The sequence below is a fragment of the Juglans regia genome, chromosome 1 (assembly GCF_001411555.2).
Source record: "Juglans regia cultivar Chandler chromosome 1, Walnut 2.0, whole genome shotgun sequence".
NCBI lineage: Eukaryota > Viridiplantae > Streptophyta > Magnoliopsida > Fagales > Juglandaceae > Juglans > Juglans regia.
Genome location: NC_049901.1, coordinates 14006343 through 14023767, shown reverse-complemented (window position 1 = coordinate 14023767; position 17425 = coordinate 14006343). Strand labels below are relative to the sequence as shown.

Here is a 17425-nt window from a genome sequence, read left to right as displayed (position 1 = left end):
GAAAAAGAAACGGAGGGAATGGGAAAGGGGTGGAGGTGGGTTGGACACGTGGCATATAGAAAGATGGAGGGCGTTAGGGGTATTTGGCGGAGGGTTCTGATTGGCCGAAAACCCTGCCACGTTGTCTTGGCCACAACCTCGCTTCGTATGCGTGTAACATTCTTTTGGACGCTTTTTGGCTTACGTGTCAGTACACAAGTTCGCTCATCTCTGGGACGCTTCATCGCTTTGTGGTCACAAGTTATTTTAAAATTTTAAAATGATTATGGAGACGTTTGGATTCGAAGATGAGTTGACATGAGTTGAAATGACTTGAGATGAGTTGAGATGGATTGTGAATAGTAATGAGATGAGTTGTGAATAGTAGTGAGATTTGTGAGTTAAAGTTGCTGAATAGTAATGAATAGTAGAGTGATGAGTTGAGATGAGTTGAGATGAGCTGAGATCTCTTTCGAATCCAAACGTCCCCTATATTATCAAAAATCTAAATTAAATATAAATATAGTTTTAAAAGTAAATAATTTGTATTTATCACCTCATTTCTCCTAGCCATATATATTATAGAACAATACTACACAATCTCTCAATCTTTACACATCATATTTTTTTAAAATTTTTAATATTTTTTTTAAATTTTTTTTGAGTTTATTCTTTTTAAACTAATTCATTTTTTCTATCTATTATTCATATATTAAATATTTGATAAAATAAAAAAATTAAAAATTAAAAAAAGTGTAATGTATGGAAGTTGTGTGAATAATAAGATTGTGTAAATTTTTTGTATATTATATACCATATCCCGGTGTTCATTATATTTGAGACCATTGTATGCCGAACCAATACAAGTAAACTATAATCTATATAATTTGTACCTTTTATATATATATATATAATGTATATTCTAAATGGACTAATTAATATTTCGAATAGAGGCCACCAAAATCATTACAAATTACAAAAAGCTTCTCATTTTCAGACAGTGACAGAGCCACAAATTACAAATGTAATATATAGCTTTGCTCCTCATACTCTGTAAAAAAAAAAGTTCAACAAAAGTTCCAACTTTTGAGCTACCCTTTGTCACTCGACCCTGCTCTCTTACTTCTCTGACTAGCATTTACATATATCTTCTAAGTTTCTAACCCAATTGTCATATATTGTATTCTCGTCCTACTCCACCATATAAGATTATGATGATGCACACATATTCATTAACTCTTGAATGGTTAATGGACAATGCTACGTCGATACAATGGAGAGGAAATGAGATGAGATGAGATGAAAATGTAATATATAGCATAATGCATATCTACCACATCATGCACATAGAAGGACCGAACCAAACTGACCCTCAATTCAGACCCCTCTCTGAAATTTCTGATAATGTTCAGAGAGAGAGAGAGAGATTGATTCCCTTGCCATTTGTCATTACCTCTCATATTTACAGAGTAATGCTCTCTAATTACCTACAAAATTCCTATAAAATCCTCCCGAGAATACTTCTCCCAACCAAATTAAGCACCACCATGAGAATATCTCCCCCAACCCTTTTGACTATCATAGAACCAATTAATCATACTTATAAATGCAGAAACTTGAGCTTTTTTTCCTATGCAAATTTGCAGAAACTTGTACCACGGTATTTAAGTTTCCAGTGTGCCACAGAAACTTGGATGTTGCGTTGAAAAGCTTAAACAGTGACTGGCTGGTCACCTACCAACTCACTGCCCATTGATAATCCTGACAACTTCTGTGACTGCTGTGTTGCAAAAGAAACATCTCCGACAATTTAAAAGATGCCAGGTTATGCAGCCATAACAAGATATGTAAGAACAAGGCTCGAACCGGGCATCTGCTTCACCTGTATAACAGATGCAGCACTTGCTATCATCCCCATCAGTTTCTCCCCCACAACCCATTTTATCAAGTCCTTGTGAGTCAGTCTGGCTGCTAAGGATGCTTGCGAATTTCTCTAGCTGCCTGAGTTTTCCAACATAAGCATCTCCCCTGAATGATCCAGCCTGGAAAAAATCATGAACAAGAGCGTGAATTCCATTTTTAAACCTCCATCTTAACAAATAGAGACTATGGCAAGCTGAAACATGAATGACATGGCTGAACTGACGAGATACTCCCCCCATCACAATAGACATGAACTCATCACACTTTTAACTTAACAAGCTAATGCAAATGCCTTATTGAAACCCAGAACAACCTTAATCCAAGTTTATAAGGATTGGGAAAGGGGAATATGACAGATGCCCAACAAAAACCAAGTCAAGCAATTGTATGGATATATTAAAATCCAGATGCAGATAAGTTTTGATAATTTACCAGCAGCTACACCCACGATTCTCACTGATGCATGTAATTTTTTTTTTTTTTTTTTGCTTTTTTTCAAACATTTTTTTAGACACCTTAAACATTTTTAAAAAAAGAAAAAAAATCACAAAATCATTAAAAAAAACTTCCTTAATTATTAAGTAAAAAAAAAAGTACAATCGGTACCCACTCTCGGTGGGTATTCTCGGTAGGACTAGGATTTTCCTAATCAAATACCATGGGAAAAGAGTTGGATTAGGGCATCATCAACATAATAGTAGTAAGTTATTGCTAGTAAGTTATTGTAGCACAAGAACTTGCTAGGTAGGAGGGGGAAAAAAACAGAATATCACAAACCAAGACAATTTTCCAGCTGCTGGGGAAAGCTTAGGATTCTTGCAAATACAAAGGTACATTACCACCAAGGTAGAGGGATGGAGGGTGGAGGAAGCAGTCAAGAACTAACCGAGTTGTAGTCCAAGAGATACTGAAAACCACAATGAACAGTTTTAGGGCAGTCCATGCTTGCAAAGACACCCACAACATCATTGTGCTCTATGCACTCCGCCCCTGAACTGGCATCCAACAAATTCAAGACGATCCCCACAAGAGGTGCCAATATCATGCCTCCGATAAATTTATCTAAAAGATGACCATGTCGTCCAAGTGGCCTGCAAAAATAACTAGTGATAACATGATAAAAATGTACATGTCTATACTTCGGCTATGCCTATTCTATTAATATAATCGTTTACTTATAAAAAAAATGCACATGTCTGTAGGAAATTTAAATTTTATCTTTTAATTGCAGCTACTTATTATGTGAGGATAAGAAATCAAGGTATGCATGAGAGGTGTTGCTGGCACTTATGGAGAATAAAATGAGGGAGAGCATTATGAGATGATTTGGGCGTTGGCAACAGAGACTTGAGAATGCAGAGATTGATTGTATCAATATGGAGCAAGCAAAAAGAGAAAAGGGATGCATAAAATTATGTGGGTAGAAATCAAAATCAAAGACATGATTGTTAAGAGGCACATACGGGTGTGGCCCTGGGATTAAGTTTCACTTCGGTTGATTACCTCCAGTTAAATTAACCAATCTTACTTGTACCAAGAAGCAACAAATAAAATGTTCATACATTTGGAGAGTGAGAAGAGATTATTTCATCCAAGTTCAATTCTACAAGAAACAGAACAGATTCAAGAAAATTAGATTGAAAGATAAAAAGAAAATGAAATATTAAACACAACACTTACAAGACCAAAGGGTATAATTCCCTTACATGCAGCTCGTTATTTGCCAATAATAATAAAAAAATCATAGTGCAATAAAATATTAGAGAACTTGAAAATAATTATAACTTAAGTAGGAAAGAGAAGAAAAGGGCGCAATAGGTTGGGGGTGCAGGAAGGAACAGTACACATCTGAATTCACGAGCACAGAAAACTTACAAGTCAAAAAACTGATCTGCTGCTAAATTTATGTGGTTCAGAATAAAGAGGATCAGTTCAGTTAGCCGCCGGAGGTTTGTATCAGTCCGGGAATGCTTGAGGGATTTTACGGGTACAGAATTCCAAGACCCTGGTAAGGTTGCACAAGAGATCAAATATGACACTACATTTCCTTTGCTGAAACTCTAGAACCTGAAAGAAGGTTTTACAACAATTACATGACATGATGAAGAATAAGGGAAGAAAGGTGTAATGAAGGCAAAAGGGAGGGGGATGGTTGAAAAAAGGGAATATATGAAATTGCTAGAAAAATGCATAACGGTCAACAACGTCATGTGATCTACCACAATTATTTAAGCCAATTATGATGGTATCTATAAATGGAGATGGGAAAAAGCAACACTCTAGTAGGTCTGAGATCAGAACTCCAACCATGTAATTGATCTTCTTAATAAGTACTCGAAAATTTATTAATAAAAGGCATACCCAAGTACACAGTGTGCATACAAGACAAACACCTAATTAGAAATAAAAAGGGATATAAGGAAATCATGAAAACTCAGTCCATTAAAGTCTATAGTAATTGCCCAAAGGAACAGAGTATTGAAGAAAAAAAATAAGTAAGCTCATCCAGCGTCCACTCGCAATCTCTAAAATTTCTATCACTCCTTTCCCTCCAAATACACCACAATAAATGGACAAGGCCATCTTCCACACCGCTGCAATTTGTGAATTGCCATATAATCCTCCCGAGTTTACAAGGTCTGCTAACCTTCTACACATAAGCCACGCTAAACTGACTCTAACAAAGAAGTCTTCCACAAGGCTCTGGCAACCTCGCGATAGAGCAGAAGGTGGTCTATAGATTTTCTACTCTTTTTGCACATGCAACACCAATCAACTACAATGATCTGGCATTTCTTTGGTTATCCATGGTCAGGATCTTTTCTACGGATGTTGTACAAGTCAAACAACTGCTTTTAGAGGCATCTTAATCCTCCAAATACTCCATGGAAAGAAAATACTGTCCCAAGTAGTGAAGACCTGATACAATGAACAAATAGTAAACTTCCTTTCCTTAAAAGGGCTCCAAAGAATCTTATCTCCATCTCCAACTTGGTAGAGAACAATAGATAAAAAAAAAAAAAATCTATGATGGCATCAACTTCCTAGTCAAGAGCTGTGCTAAAAAATTGACGGGAGCCACTGGAAAATTCCAATAGATCAACCACCGAAGCCTCCTGGACATGTGCAATACTATACACATGTGAAATCTTCCTTGAGGTCATATCTCCACACCACAAGTAATGACAAAAATTAATCCTAGAGCCATCACCCCCAGCAAGTCTACCGCATCTTGAAAAGACCCCCATTCTCTTCTGATATTTTTCATGCAGTCCATGTCCCACGTTAGAACAACACTCACGCCAAGCATTACCAAATTTGGAATCCATTACAGCTTTCCACAAGGCATCTCTCTCATGTTGATGATGCCACAATCATTTCCTTAAAAGGATCCATTTGAACAAAAGCAAGTTTCGAACTCTCATTCTGTAAGGGTCCAGGGGTTGAGCAATGTTAGGGGAGATTGTGTGCAGAAGTAGTTTAGTTGTTGAAGGCTCGTGAGAATAATCAGTTGTTGAAAGCTCGTGAGATTGAATGCAGAAGTAGTTAAAGTTGTTAGAAAGTTAGTTCTGTTAGTGTGGTAATACGACAGGTCGTGAGTGTATTCTTGTTTAATAGAGTTTGATTGCACGATGTCGTTGAGTTGAATGTAAAATGTGTAGGAAGCTCGAAACGGTGTCGTTCTAATAATGTTTAGCTATAAAAACAGATTGGAATGAAGTGAAAAGGAGTAAGATGAAATTAACAGAATTTCCCTCGCAATCTTCTATTCAATTCTCTCTCCCTTCTCTCTCTACTTCCTGGACTTTCTCTCTCTAGTTCTTGGTAATTCATATTCGGTGAAGGGGCCCATTACAATTGGTATCAGTAGTCATGGCTGAAGTAACGCGATCCTATTCACAAGTGGTGGATTCTTTGAATAGTCTACGAGAGCAACAAGATCGACATCAGAAGCAGCTCGAGGATACAATTGCTGTTCTGTTACAGCAACAAGAAAATGCAAGAATTGACAGAGAAAATCAAGATAAAAGGTTTGCAGAAGTATTACAGCAGATTTCAAAAATATCAATCAATGGATCAAACGCACAGGAAGAAATGCATGACGACAGTGAAGAGGTACCTGGCCGTGACCATGTTGATAGAGGAATTTTTAGAAACATCAAAGTGGAGTTTCCAAGGTTTTCTGGTGGAAATCCAGTGGCGTGGGTGTATAAGGCTAATCAATATTTTTTGTACCATCAAGTACCTCTAGGACAAAGAATATTCTTTGCTTCCTTCTATATGGAGGAAGAAGCCTTGGTGTGGTTTCAGAATTCATCTGAAGCAGGTTTATTTCGTTCTTGGGATGAGTTTACTCAAGCATTGCAGGTAAGATTTGGATTATCTGTTTATGACGATCCAATGGAGGCTCTTACAAGGTTGAAGCAAGTGAGTACAGTAGCAGCCTATAAGACAGAATTTGACTTGATTTCTAATAGGCTTAAGGGAATCTCTGAGAAGAATAAGCTAAGTTGCTTTATAAGTGGCTTAAAAGATGAGGTAAGATTCGCTGTGAAGATGTTTAATCCTAAGAACTTAAATGATGCGTTTGGATTGGCCAAGATTCAAGAACAGAACATTTGGAGCACTAGGAAGGTGTGGAAGAACACCTCATATGATTCGGGGACTAGTATGCAGAAACCAATACAGGCTCCTTCCATCTTGGGAGCACCCCCTCGAGGGCAGACTGTTTCAAAAATGCCTTTCCAAAGGATCTCAGAAAATCAGATGCAAGAAAGGAGGAAGAAGGGGCTTTGTTACTTTTGTGAAGAGAAATATTATCAAGGCCACAAGTGTGCAAAACCAAGAGTATATGTATTAGAAGGTATGGACTTATCTCAAATGGAGTCATGCGAATTAGAAGAAGAAACTGAACAGTCAGAAGAAAATGATGATCAACAGATGAAAGGGGTCGCTGGTGTGGCTTCAATTTCAGTCCAAGCCTTGGTGGGAACACCAAGTCCCAAAACAATGAGGGTTCTTGGCCATATCAAGAAGAGAAGGTTAACTATTTTGATAGACTCTGGCAGTACCCATAATTTTGTGGATACTGCAGTAGCAAGTAAATGTGGACTGGCAATACAACAATCTGAACCTTTGCAAGTCAGAATTGCAAATGGTGATATGGTGGCTAGTGAAGGGAAGTGTTGTAATGTGACACTACTTATACAAGGTACGAAATTTGTATCTGATTTACTTACCTTGAATTTGGGTGGTTGTGACATAGTCTTAGGAGTCCAATGGTTGCTGTCATTGGGCCCTATCCTTTGGGATTTTGGCAAATTAAGCATGCAGTTCACTTACAAAGGAGTTTTGACCTGTTTAAAGGCCTTAACTTCCACTTCTAGCAACCTTGTGGATGATGTGGAGGTTACTAAAATCTCTTCTATGGAGAGCAAGGGATTATTTTTATAAATCACTGCAGTTCAGTCTCAAGAGGTGTTGCATGATGTACCTCAGGATGTCTTGAAATTGTTAGATAGCTTTCAGATAGTTTTTGATGAACCACGAGGCTTACCTCCACAAAGGTCTCATGATCATCAGATACTTCTGAAAACAGACTCCACACCAGTGAGTGTGAGGCCATATCGATATTCATACTACCAAAAGACTGAAATTGAAAAAATAGTTAAAGAATTGTTACACTCTGGTGTCATCAGGCCAAGCCAGTCACCATTTTCTTCACCTGTCCTTTTAGTGAGGAAGGGAGATGGTTCTTGGCGAATGTGCATAGACTATAGGGTACTTAATGAGGCCACAATCAAGCTAAATACCCTATACCAGTGGTGGATGAATTGCTTGATGAACTTTTTGGGGCCACTGTTTTTTCCAAGCTTGATTTAAGGTCAGGCTACCATCAGATTCGCATGAAGGAGGATGACATCTCCAAGACAGCATTTCGAACACATGAGGGTCATTATGAGTTCCTTGTAATGCTTTTTGGACTCACTAATGCACCCTCCACATTTCAAGGTCTTATGAATGATGTCTTTAGACCATTTTTAAGAAAATTTGTCATTGTTTTCTTTGATGATATCCTGATATATAGTAGAGATTTGCAATCACATTTGAAGCATTTAGCCACTGTTTTGCATACCTTACAAGACCATCAATTGTATGCTAAGAAATCTAAATGTCACTTTGCTTGCCGTGAGATTGAATACTTGGGACATCTCATTTCTAAGGAGGGAGTCATGGCAGATCAGAAAAAGATAGAATCAATGATTAAATGGCCAATTCCTAAGTCTGTTAAATCCTTGAGAGGGTTCTTGGGATTGACTGGCTATTACAGGAAGTTTATTCGAGATTATGGCATCATAGCTGCTCCATTAACAGCCTTGTTGAAGAAGGAAGCTTTTAAGTGGTCTGAGGAAGCAACTAAAGCATTTGCTGAATTGAAACAAGCCGTGACACAACCTTCTGTTTTGGCTTTGCCAGATTTTTCTAAAGTGTTTGTGATTGAATGTGATGCATGTGGGAGTGGTGTAGGGCCTGTATTGATGCAAGAACAAAGACCTTTGGCTTTCTTGAGCCAAGCTTTAAAAGGAAAAAACCTGCAATTGTCAACATATGAAAAGGAATTTTTGGCTTTGGTCTTGGCAGTCAAGAAGTGGAGGCCTTACTTGTTGGGAGGCTCATTCATCATCAGAACTGATCATCATAGCCTAAAATACTTGTTGGAACAGAAGGTTGGCACACCTGCTCAACAGAAGTGGCTCTCTAAATTGCTTGGCTATGACTTCTCAGTAGAATACAAAAAGGGAGTGAAAAACAAGGTGGCAGATGCTTTGTCTAGGAAAGACCAGTGGGAGAATGTCCATTCTGTGTTAGCCATATCTGTCCCAAACCCTATGTGATTAGAGGAGATAAAAAGGGCATATGTTGAAGATCAGGTGGTACAGCAACAGTTTGTGAATTTGCAACAAACCCCTACAACAAGTTCATCATTTTCTATTAGAGGAGGAATTTTGTTTAAGAAATGGAGGTTGTATATTCCTGACTGCACTGACTTAAAAGTCAGAATCTTGCATTTTATTCATGCAAGCCCTGCTGCAGGTTATTCAGGTTTCCATAAGTCACTACAGAGGGCAAGGTCTGACTTCTACTGGCCTGGTATGAAAACTGAGATAAAGAAATTCATCAAGGAGTGTGAAGTCTGCCAGAGAAATAAAGTTGAAAATGTTCACCCAGCTGGGTTACTTCAGCCCTTAAAAATTCCTCAAGCAGTTTGGACTGATATCTCAATGGATTTTGTGGAAGGATTGCCATTGTCTAGAGGTTACTCAGTTATTATGGTGATTGTTGATAGGCTTTTGAAATATGCTCATTTTTTGCCTTTAAAACATCCCTTCACAGCAGTTAAAGTTGCCTCAGTTTTCTTGGACCATGTTTTTAAATTACATGGCATGCCAAAATCCATTGTGTCAGATCGTGGCTCCACTTTCCTCAGTTCATTTTGGAAGGAGTTCTTCAAGTTACAAGGTGTAAATCTGGCTTTTTCTTCAGCATACCATCCTCAAAGTGATGGCCAAACCGAGGCTGTAAACAAATGTTTAGAGCAATTTTTAAGGTGTTTTTCAGGTGATAAACCAAAGCAGTGGTCTGACTGGTTGGCTTTAGCTGAGTGGTGGTACAATACCAGTTTCCACACCTCTACTAAGATCACTCCCTATGAGGCAGTTTATGGTGTTCCACCTACTCCACTCAGAGGCTATGTTCCAGGTCTTTCCTCTAATCAAGCTGTGGAAGAATTGTTGAAGTCTCGAGAACAGATTTTAGACATTTTGAAGACTAATATGTTGTTGGCACAAGAAAGAATGAAATTTCAGTACGATAAACAGCATACTGAGAGAACTTTTACAGTGGGAGATTGGGTTTATTTAAGGCTTCAGCCTTATAGACAGAAGTCTTTGGCAGTAAGGAGAAACATGAAACTGTCACCTAAGTTTTTTGGTCCTTTCCAAATATTGGAAAGGATTGGACGGGTGGCTTATCATCTTGAATTACCTCCACAGTCACAATTACATCCTGTTTTCCATGTCTCTTGTTTAAAGCAAAAGATTGGGCATCATATTTCTCCTTTGACAACATTACCTCCAGTGGATATTCAAGGTGAACTTGCACCTGAGCCTCAGATTATTCTACAACGTCGTAGCAGAAAAGTGAACAACAGAGCAGTGGTCGAAGTTTTGGTTCAGTGGGAAGGCACTGATGCTGATCAAGCTACCTGGGAGCCTTATTGGCAGTTAAGGAAAAGTTTTCCTCACCTTGTGGGCAAGGTGCTTTGAAGGGGAGAGGTATGTAAGGGTCCAGGGGTTGAGCAATGTTAGGGGAGATTGTGTGCAGAAGTAGTTTAGTTGTTGAAGGCTCGTGAGAATAATCAGTTGTTGAAAGCTTGTGAGATTGAATGCAGAAGTAGTTAAAGTTGTTAGAAAGTTAGTTCTGTTAGTGTGGTAATACGACAGGTCGTGAGTGTATTCTTGTTTAATAGAGTTTGATTGCACGATGTCGTTGAGTTGAATGTAAAATGTGTAGGAAGCTCGAAACGGTGTCGTTCTAATAATGTTTAGCTATAAAAACAGATTGGAATGAAGTGAAAAGGAATAAGATGAAATTAACAGAATTTCCCTCGCAATCTTCTATTCAATTCTCTCTCCCTTCTCTCTCTACTTCCTGGACTTTCTCTCTCTAGTTCTTGGTAATTCATATTCGGTGAAGGGGCCATTACACATTCATACCCTAGATTGGCTAGGTGGAAAAGGTAATATTTATAAAAGGGCAATAGAATTACCTTTATAAAGTTTTAGTTGGGTGTTCAGGTAGAGTTTTAATTCTAGGGGAAACAGAGGGTTGGGGTCGGGTCCGGTGTATTTTGGGGTTGTTTTCCAAGGGCTTTTTGGGTCATTTTGGATTAAGTGTTTTCTTATATACATTCAGTGTACTTGGTTTCTTCTTTCGATATATATAATTTTTACTTATCAAAAAAAAAAAATTACCTTGATAAAGAGTACTTTGTCAAATCTACCCACTTAATTTATGTCCTTGTTTCCCCTTCCAAATGGCATTGCTAATTACATTGAAAGATTATAGAATTCTTATGGGGAGGTGGGAAGGAAGAGCTAAAATCTCACCTAATAAATTGGTCCACGTTTTGATCCCCAATATCGAAAGGAGGTTTGGGGATTAAGAGATTGATTCCTGTCAATCAGACTCTATGGAGAAAACGATTATGAAACTATGCCACTGAAAGAGACAACCTTTGGAGGATGGCGATAGAAATGAGCTAGGGCAGTTTGTGGGGTGTGTGGTGCTCTAATGTGATTTATGGAGTGGTTTATTGAAGAATATATGAAGAGGTTGGTGGGAGTTTTCTAGATTCATCAGGTATGAGGCGAGATACTGTTCTACTATAAGTTTCGGACATGATATATGGTGCAGAGATCAACCTCTTAATGGGGCTTTTTCCTGTTATATTTAGTAGTGCATGACTTAAAGCTTTGGTGGTAGACAATTTGTAGACAAAATAGCTCTAATCAATGGGAAGTAGAATATATTAGAGCAGCACATGGGAGGGAGTTGGACCTCTTTTCCTTGTTCTATACTTGATTGTATTACGTTTGATAAATATGGGAGAGAAGACAAGATGTGTTGGGCCCTATCCAAGGGAGGAGTGTCTGAAGGAAAATCATTTTAGTATGTGCTATCTCCCCATGAAAGCCCTAATTTCCCATGGAAGTATATTTGGCAGAGTAAGGCTCCCCTAAGAGCAAAATTCTTTGCTTGGGTGGCAGCATTATGAGAAATCCTTACATTAGATCATTTAAGGAAGCAACAGGGTAGATGAATAAATTGGTGTTGTATGTGCAAGAGAGAAGGAGAATGAGTGGACCATTTGTTATTACACTCTGAAGTAGCCAGTTCTTTATGACAAGCTGATTTCAGCCTTGTCGGGTTAGAGTGGGTCATATGCCTTGGCAGCTGGTGGATCTTTTCATGTGTTGGACAAGTCGGTTCTGGCCTTCGGCAGCCAACGTAGTGAAACCTTGTGTAAAATACTCCTGATCGCCTAATATGGAGTATTTTGGTGAGAGGAATGACCAAGTTTTGAGGGTTGTGAGAAGACTATGGAGGAGCTATTATCATCATTGGATGGATGCAAACTTCTGTTCTTTCAGCTTTAGTTTCAGGATTCTCACACTAGTTACTCTCTGGAAAGGTGTATAAAATGTGTACTCCATGTGCACTTGGATAGTGCCTTTATGATCATTAATAACATTATCCAAAAAAATGACCAGGTTTTTGGACAAACATAAAATTAATTAATATGATAGAGAAAAGGCAAGTTTCATGTCTCTGTAGGGACAAAAACATTTCTTGCATTTCTGGCTGGATTACCCATAACTGGAATTTTTCTTTCATTTCTCGCATGGAAACTGAGAATTCCATCATTGTCCAGCTGAGAGTGTTAAATTGGCGGTTGAGAAAAGCTGAGAATAGCTCTGTCATTGATGCAGGTTTCCTGTAGCAATCTCTATGAGGATGAATAGGCCAAACAGAAAACAATACAACGGTTAGAAGTTACCCTTGGGGAGGGAGGGAGAGGGAGAGTCTAGCAACAAAAAAGGATCACCATTCACCTGGAAAACCACTGACAATGATGATGATGATTCCCCATGATTGGAAGAACCAAAGCCAGAACCCCTACACAATCGCAGAAGAATGCTGGTAACAGGGATCCAGGATCTCTGATCAAATGCTGAAAGCAATGCTGTTGGCAATATCTGGATTGCTGCTTCATTGCTCTCAAAAGCAGCCAAGTATTCCTTGCAATGTACCAGGACCGATATAGATTGAAGAAGAAGATCCTTAAGATCTGCACTTGATATCCTTGGGTCATTGAAGTGGGTAACTACAAAGGTGACCTGCTCAACAACACATCTCACACATAACTTATTTGACTCACATTATTGAGTGCATTTAACATTCTGAGTAAAGTAAACATCATGAATCTTTTGCCTTAATAAAATGCCCGAGTAGTAGCATAAGTAAGATCTAAACTTGTAGGAAGGCTGAAGCCAGTGTATCATTTATGTAAGTAATAATAGTTCATGTTCCACATATAAAGAGGTTATCGGCAACCAAGATCCTCTCGTCATTGGATGATTGATTCATACTTCTTTTTTATGCATGATGTTACATTCACCATGAATATCATATAGTTTTATCAAGGGCTTGAGCGTTACATTTATGTTTCGAAAATTGGAGATAAACACAGGTTCCTTCATCGGATAGGTATGCTACTAACCAATAATCCAGCAGTAGATAACTCCAAACTGCCACCAGCATACATTCAAAATATTCAGTATATACTACTATTGTGATAAAATGAAAGGAAATAGAAGAAGATTAACAGATGAGACATACAAATGAAGCAAGTCCCTGCATGACAAAGACTGCAGGTGGAACGAATGGAGGATCACTCCTACGCAACACATGAAAGCAGTCTTTCTGTGACAGCAAATGGTATAGAAATCAATAATAAGGTTAATGGAAACAAAATGCCATCAGCATTAGACAAGTACAGCGTCAGAGTGAAAACTTAGACGGCTGATTATATATCAAATACTACAGGCTATATATGGTATGTCTCAATCCTTTGACATAACACAAACCTTTTTATTCTTTTTGAAACACAAAAAAGAATCCAGAGTTTATTTTATGTCTGGGAGCATCAACACAGAAAATAGTTTATACATGTTCTATGCAATACCATACAACTTTCATATGATAAGATTTTACAAAGTCTCGTGTTGATAAAGATTCTGTATACCAAAGCTTCCAGATAAAATTCAGGTATGTAAGCGAACAAGGAATCCACTTTGCTAAGAACCAGAAGCAATTGGACAATCCTGCTGCATACATCCCTCTCTGCTTCCATTGAGAATATAAAGAAATGCGATACCTGAGAACCATAAAAGACAATTAGAAACTATGAGTACAAACCCAAACCAAGCTTTGAATCAGAAGCTGAGCTGTCACTTCCCTAAATTTCTTTCAGAACTCCCAACTACAAGATGGGCAGGTTAATACACACACACACACACACACATATATATATATATTACTTTCGTGCACTCTTTGGTTTTGTGCACTCTTTGGTGCTTTGGTTTTCTGCTTTAGTGATTAATGGAGCTTATGTTCATGATTTTCTGTCATCGCTTTCTGTTTCTTAGAATGTATTTAGGTGTTTTGTTTTGTATACTTCCTGTATACACGAGCTTCGCCTATACATTCATTTCTAATAAAATTACTTCTTACTTAAAAAAAAATACATATATATACACATATTTAGACATATATGTACAGGCATAAAATTATTGATGCTATGGTGAGCACTGAGGACCTTATCTTCTCATACAAAGCTCCGTGTTATTCATATCCAAAAGTTATGACAAAGTATTAACCAGACAACATGTGTACCCAAAACATCTACTCAGTTACAAAATTACAAAAAGGGAAAAGATAATGATGAACAAAAAGTTCCACAAAGTCCTGGGGTACAAAGCACGCATGTATAATACCGTGAAACTAGGTATCCTTGGTCACCATTGAATATCATTGGGCCATAAATGGCCCCAAACAAAATCAATTGGATCAATACAACAAAAAATTTAGTAAAAAGAGCAAGTACATGTCCATCTAAAAGTTCAATAAATCGAACTTATTGCAAGCCAACACAGCAAAACTAAGAGGCCAAAATTACAACAAGCGAAAATCACAACTGAATAGAAAGATATGAACTACAACAGAGTAAAGATGTAAAGTATGACACATTCCAGAATTTAGCCGTAGTTTGCTTTAAAGGATATAGGTAATTCAGAAAACCTACTTATGTGAACATCACCATCTTTATCAAGAAAAACATAATCAGAAAGTATGCCCTTATGGTTTTGGTAGGGACTCAACATTGCACACCACAAAAATAAATTGATGGTGAGAATAGATGATATGCATCATTACGTAAACCCACAATCAGAGAAGGAACCAAAATGAGAACATACACACAACTGCATTTACTAACCAGTACCCAATTATCAAACCTTCTTTCAATCACATATCAGACATATGGCTTAATGTTACATCAGATACCATTTATAGCCTAAACTAAAAAAATGTCGAAATGCTAATGAAATGGTCATGACTAGGGAAATGTTACTAAATGATAACGGGTCCATTTGGACTCAGTGGGTTAATTTTAGAGATCTCAGGAAACATTCTAGTTTGGTAGCTAATATTTCATCCAACTGCTCTTAGTCTTGGACAAGAGTCGGTCAGGAAAGGTTTGGCTAATGCCTCTAGCCATGCTGTCCAGACTGCTTGTGTTTCCCAAGCTAGTACATGAGTAAAAAAAATACAAGCCAAATTGAATTTCAAAAAGAATTCCTCATGCTCATCTTACCATGTACAATGTCTGACACAGTCAATAACTTCTTCACGATAGCAATTGCGGGCTTCTTTCAAATGCTTTAATTGCTCACTGCAAGTTCCTCCTTCTCTTATCTGTTTATCAGTTTCATCTAGCACAGAGATTGACTGTGACTGATGAGACATGTAAATTGATGCCTACAGTTAGAAGAATGTATTTCAGATAATTAAAACATTCAAAAGAATCAAGGAAGATCAATGCAAATAAGTGAAAGGTCTTTGGCAGTAGACATGAGGTAAAATGCTCTAAAAAAGGGAGCAAACATATAGCAAACTAGAAGGTAGAGAGTCAAATGCAGAATGTTGTAGCATTCAAACTAGAGCAAATGCTCAATTCAAGAAGTGCCCAAAATAGGCAGGCATGGCACAGATCACAAAAATGTCAGTTTCACCAACAAGCAACACCACTTATTACAAAGGTCAACAACCATTATAAGGGTTGTAAAAAAATACAAATATATATAATGTACTCTAAATCAACAAATCACCATGTTAAGTTTAAGGAAAATGATAAGCTTACAATTAGTATACAACTAGTTTACTACTCTATTTAAAATGAAGGGTATTTAAGTAAAATTGAAATTATCTTTTAATGAAGTGTCACAATTACATTGGTTGATTTAAAATGAATTGTAAGGTAGTTGTAAGTGTATCATTATCCTAAGTTTGATAGCATTAATTTTTATATAAATTGTCAGAAATATGTGAGACAGTATAGGAATGGAAATAAAGATCAATGCAGATGCCAAGTTCAAAATCAACAAAAAAACTCGTACATTCTCCAAAGAATAAATTTTACCCATTGGTTCCTCACCTGCTTAAAATTTGGTGCAAGACCTATATGATACAAAAACAGCAAGGCATCTAGAAGTTCTTCTTCTTCTCTTAGTGCAGCAGAAGACACATCAATTTCCTGGGTACAATTATCACATGTTGGACTGGGTGATAACCAAATTCAGATTCAGATTGATCACTGGAGCTAGGTTTTCCGTTATGTCATTGTTCAAACTTCCAGCACTGCATTCTGCAGCAACATGAGCAGATCTCTCTGGAATATGGTTGCAATGGGCTGAAGAACTTTTGCCTGTGTATCTAATTAGATCCTTTGAGATTCTTGTGAAGTCATCATACCTTGAACTTGAACAGCAACATGGTTTATGCCTAGTTGAATGAGTAACTCTGGTTTCTTCATCATCCATACACCCTTCCTCCCAACTGATCACTTCTGCTTCCTCATTATTTGCAGGATTTGATTTCAATAGATGACTGAATGAGCCTCCAAGCCTAGATATGTCAGTTCGATGAGGATCATTTTTCAGAAATAAGTGCATGGGAAAACTTCGTTGGCCACCCCTATGAAGAAAACTGACATTGGGGTCAACTGTTTCACAGCTCTTCAACCAGCCACAGATGTCCCTCATGTCAAGTCCTTCAGATAGAAAATGGAGTATAACTGTGTACAAAGAAACAAGAACAGAGTTGCTCGAGACCCATATAACCTTCCTCATACCCAATTCTAGTCCAGACTTTACTGCTATGCATGCTGCTATGGCCTCTGCTAGAAGAGGGTTAGGCATTGTGTCTTGATTTTTCCTCAAGGTCGCCAAAAAATGGCCTTATTCATCTCTTAATGCCACTCATATTCCTATTTTACAATATTTTTTTATCAACTGCCACATCCCATTTGATTTTAAAAAAACCTTGAGGTGGACATTCTCATATAACTGCCCTTCTGTTTTCTGCGGAGACTTGATGCTCATGTCTTGGTTCAACTATACATAATTCCAGCTGCAATTGTTTCACTTTATGTATCATAGTCTGAGGATCTATCAAAATGTTCCTGAACACTAACTGAATTCTTCTCCACCAAAGGTTCCAGAGAGTTAAGGACAAGTCTATCATTTCTTGCTTGTCTAACTTGTTGAACATGTCTTCCATTAACTCCCTAAAGCTCTTGTATGACCAGTTGCATTTCTCAATTTTTCTGGATAGCTGGCTC

General features: G+C 37.7%; 1 pseudogene; it reads right to left on the bottom strand.

Moving 5' to 3' along the window:
* Window positions 1-1508: 1508 nt before the first annotated feature.
* LOC108985774 lies at window positions 1509-17003 on the bottom strand (annotated as a pseudogene).
* Window positions 17004-17425: the final 422 nt, after the last annotated feature.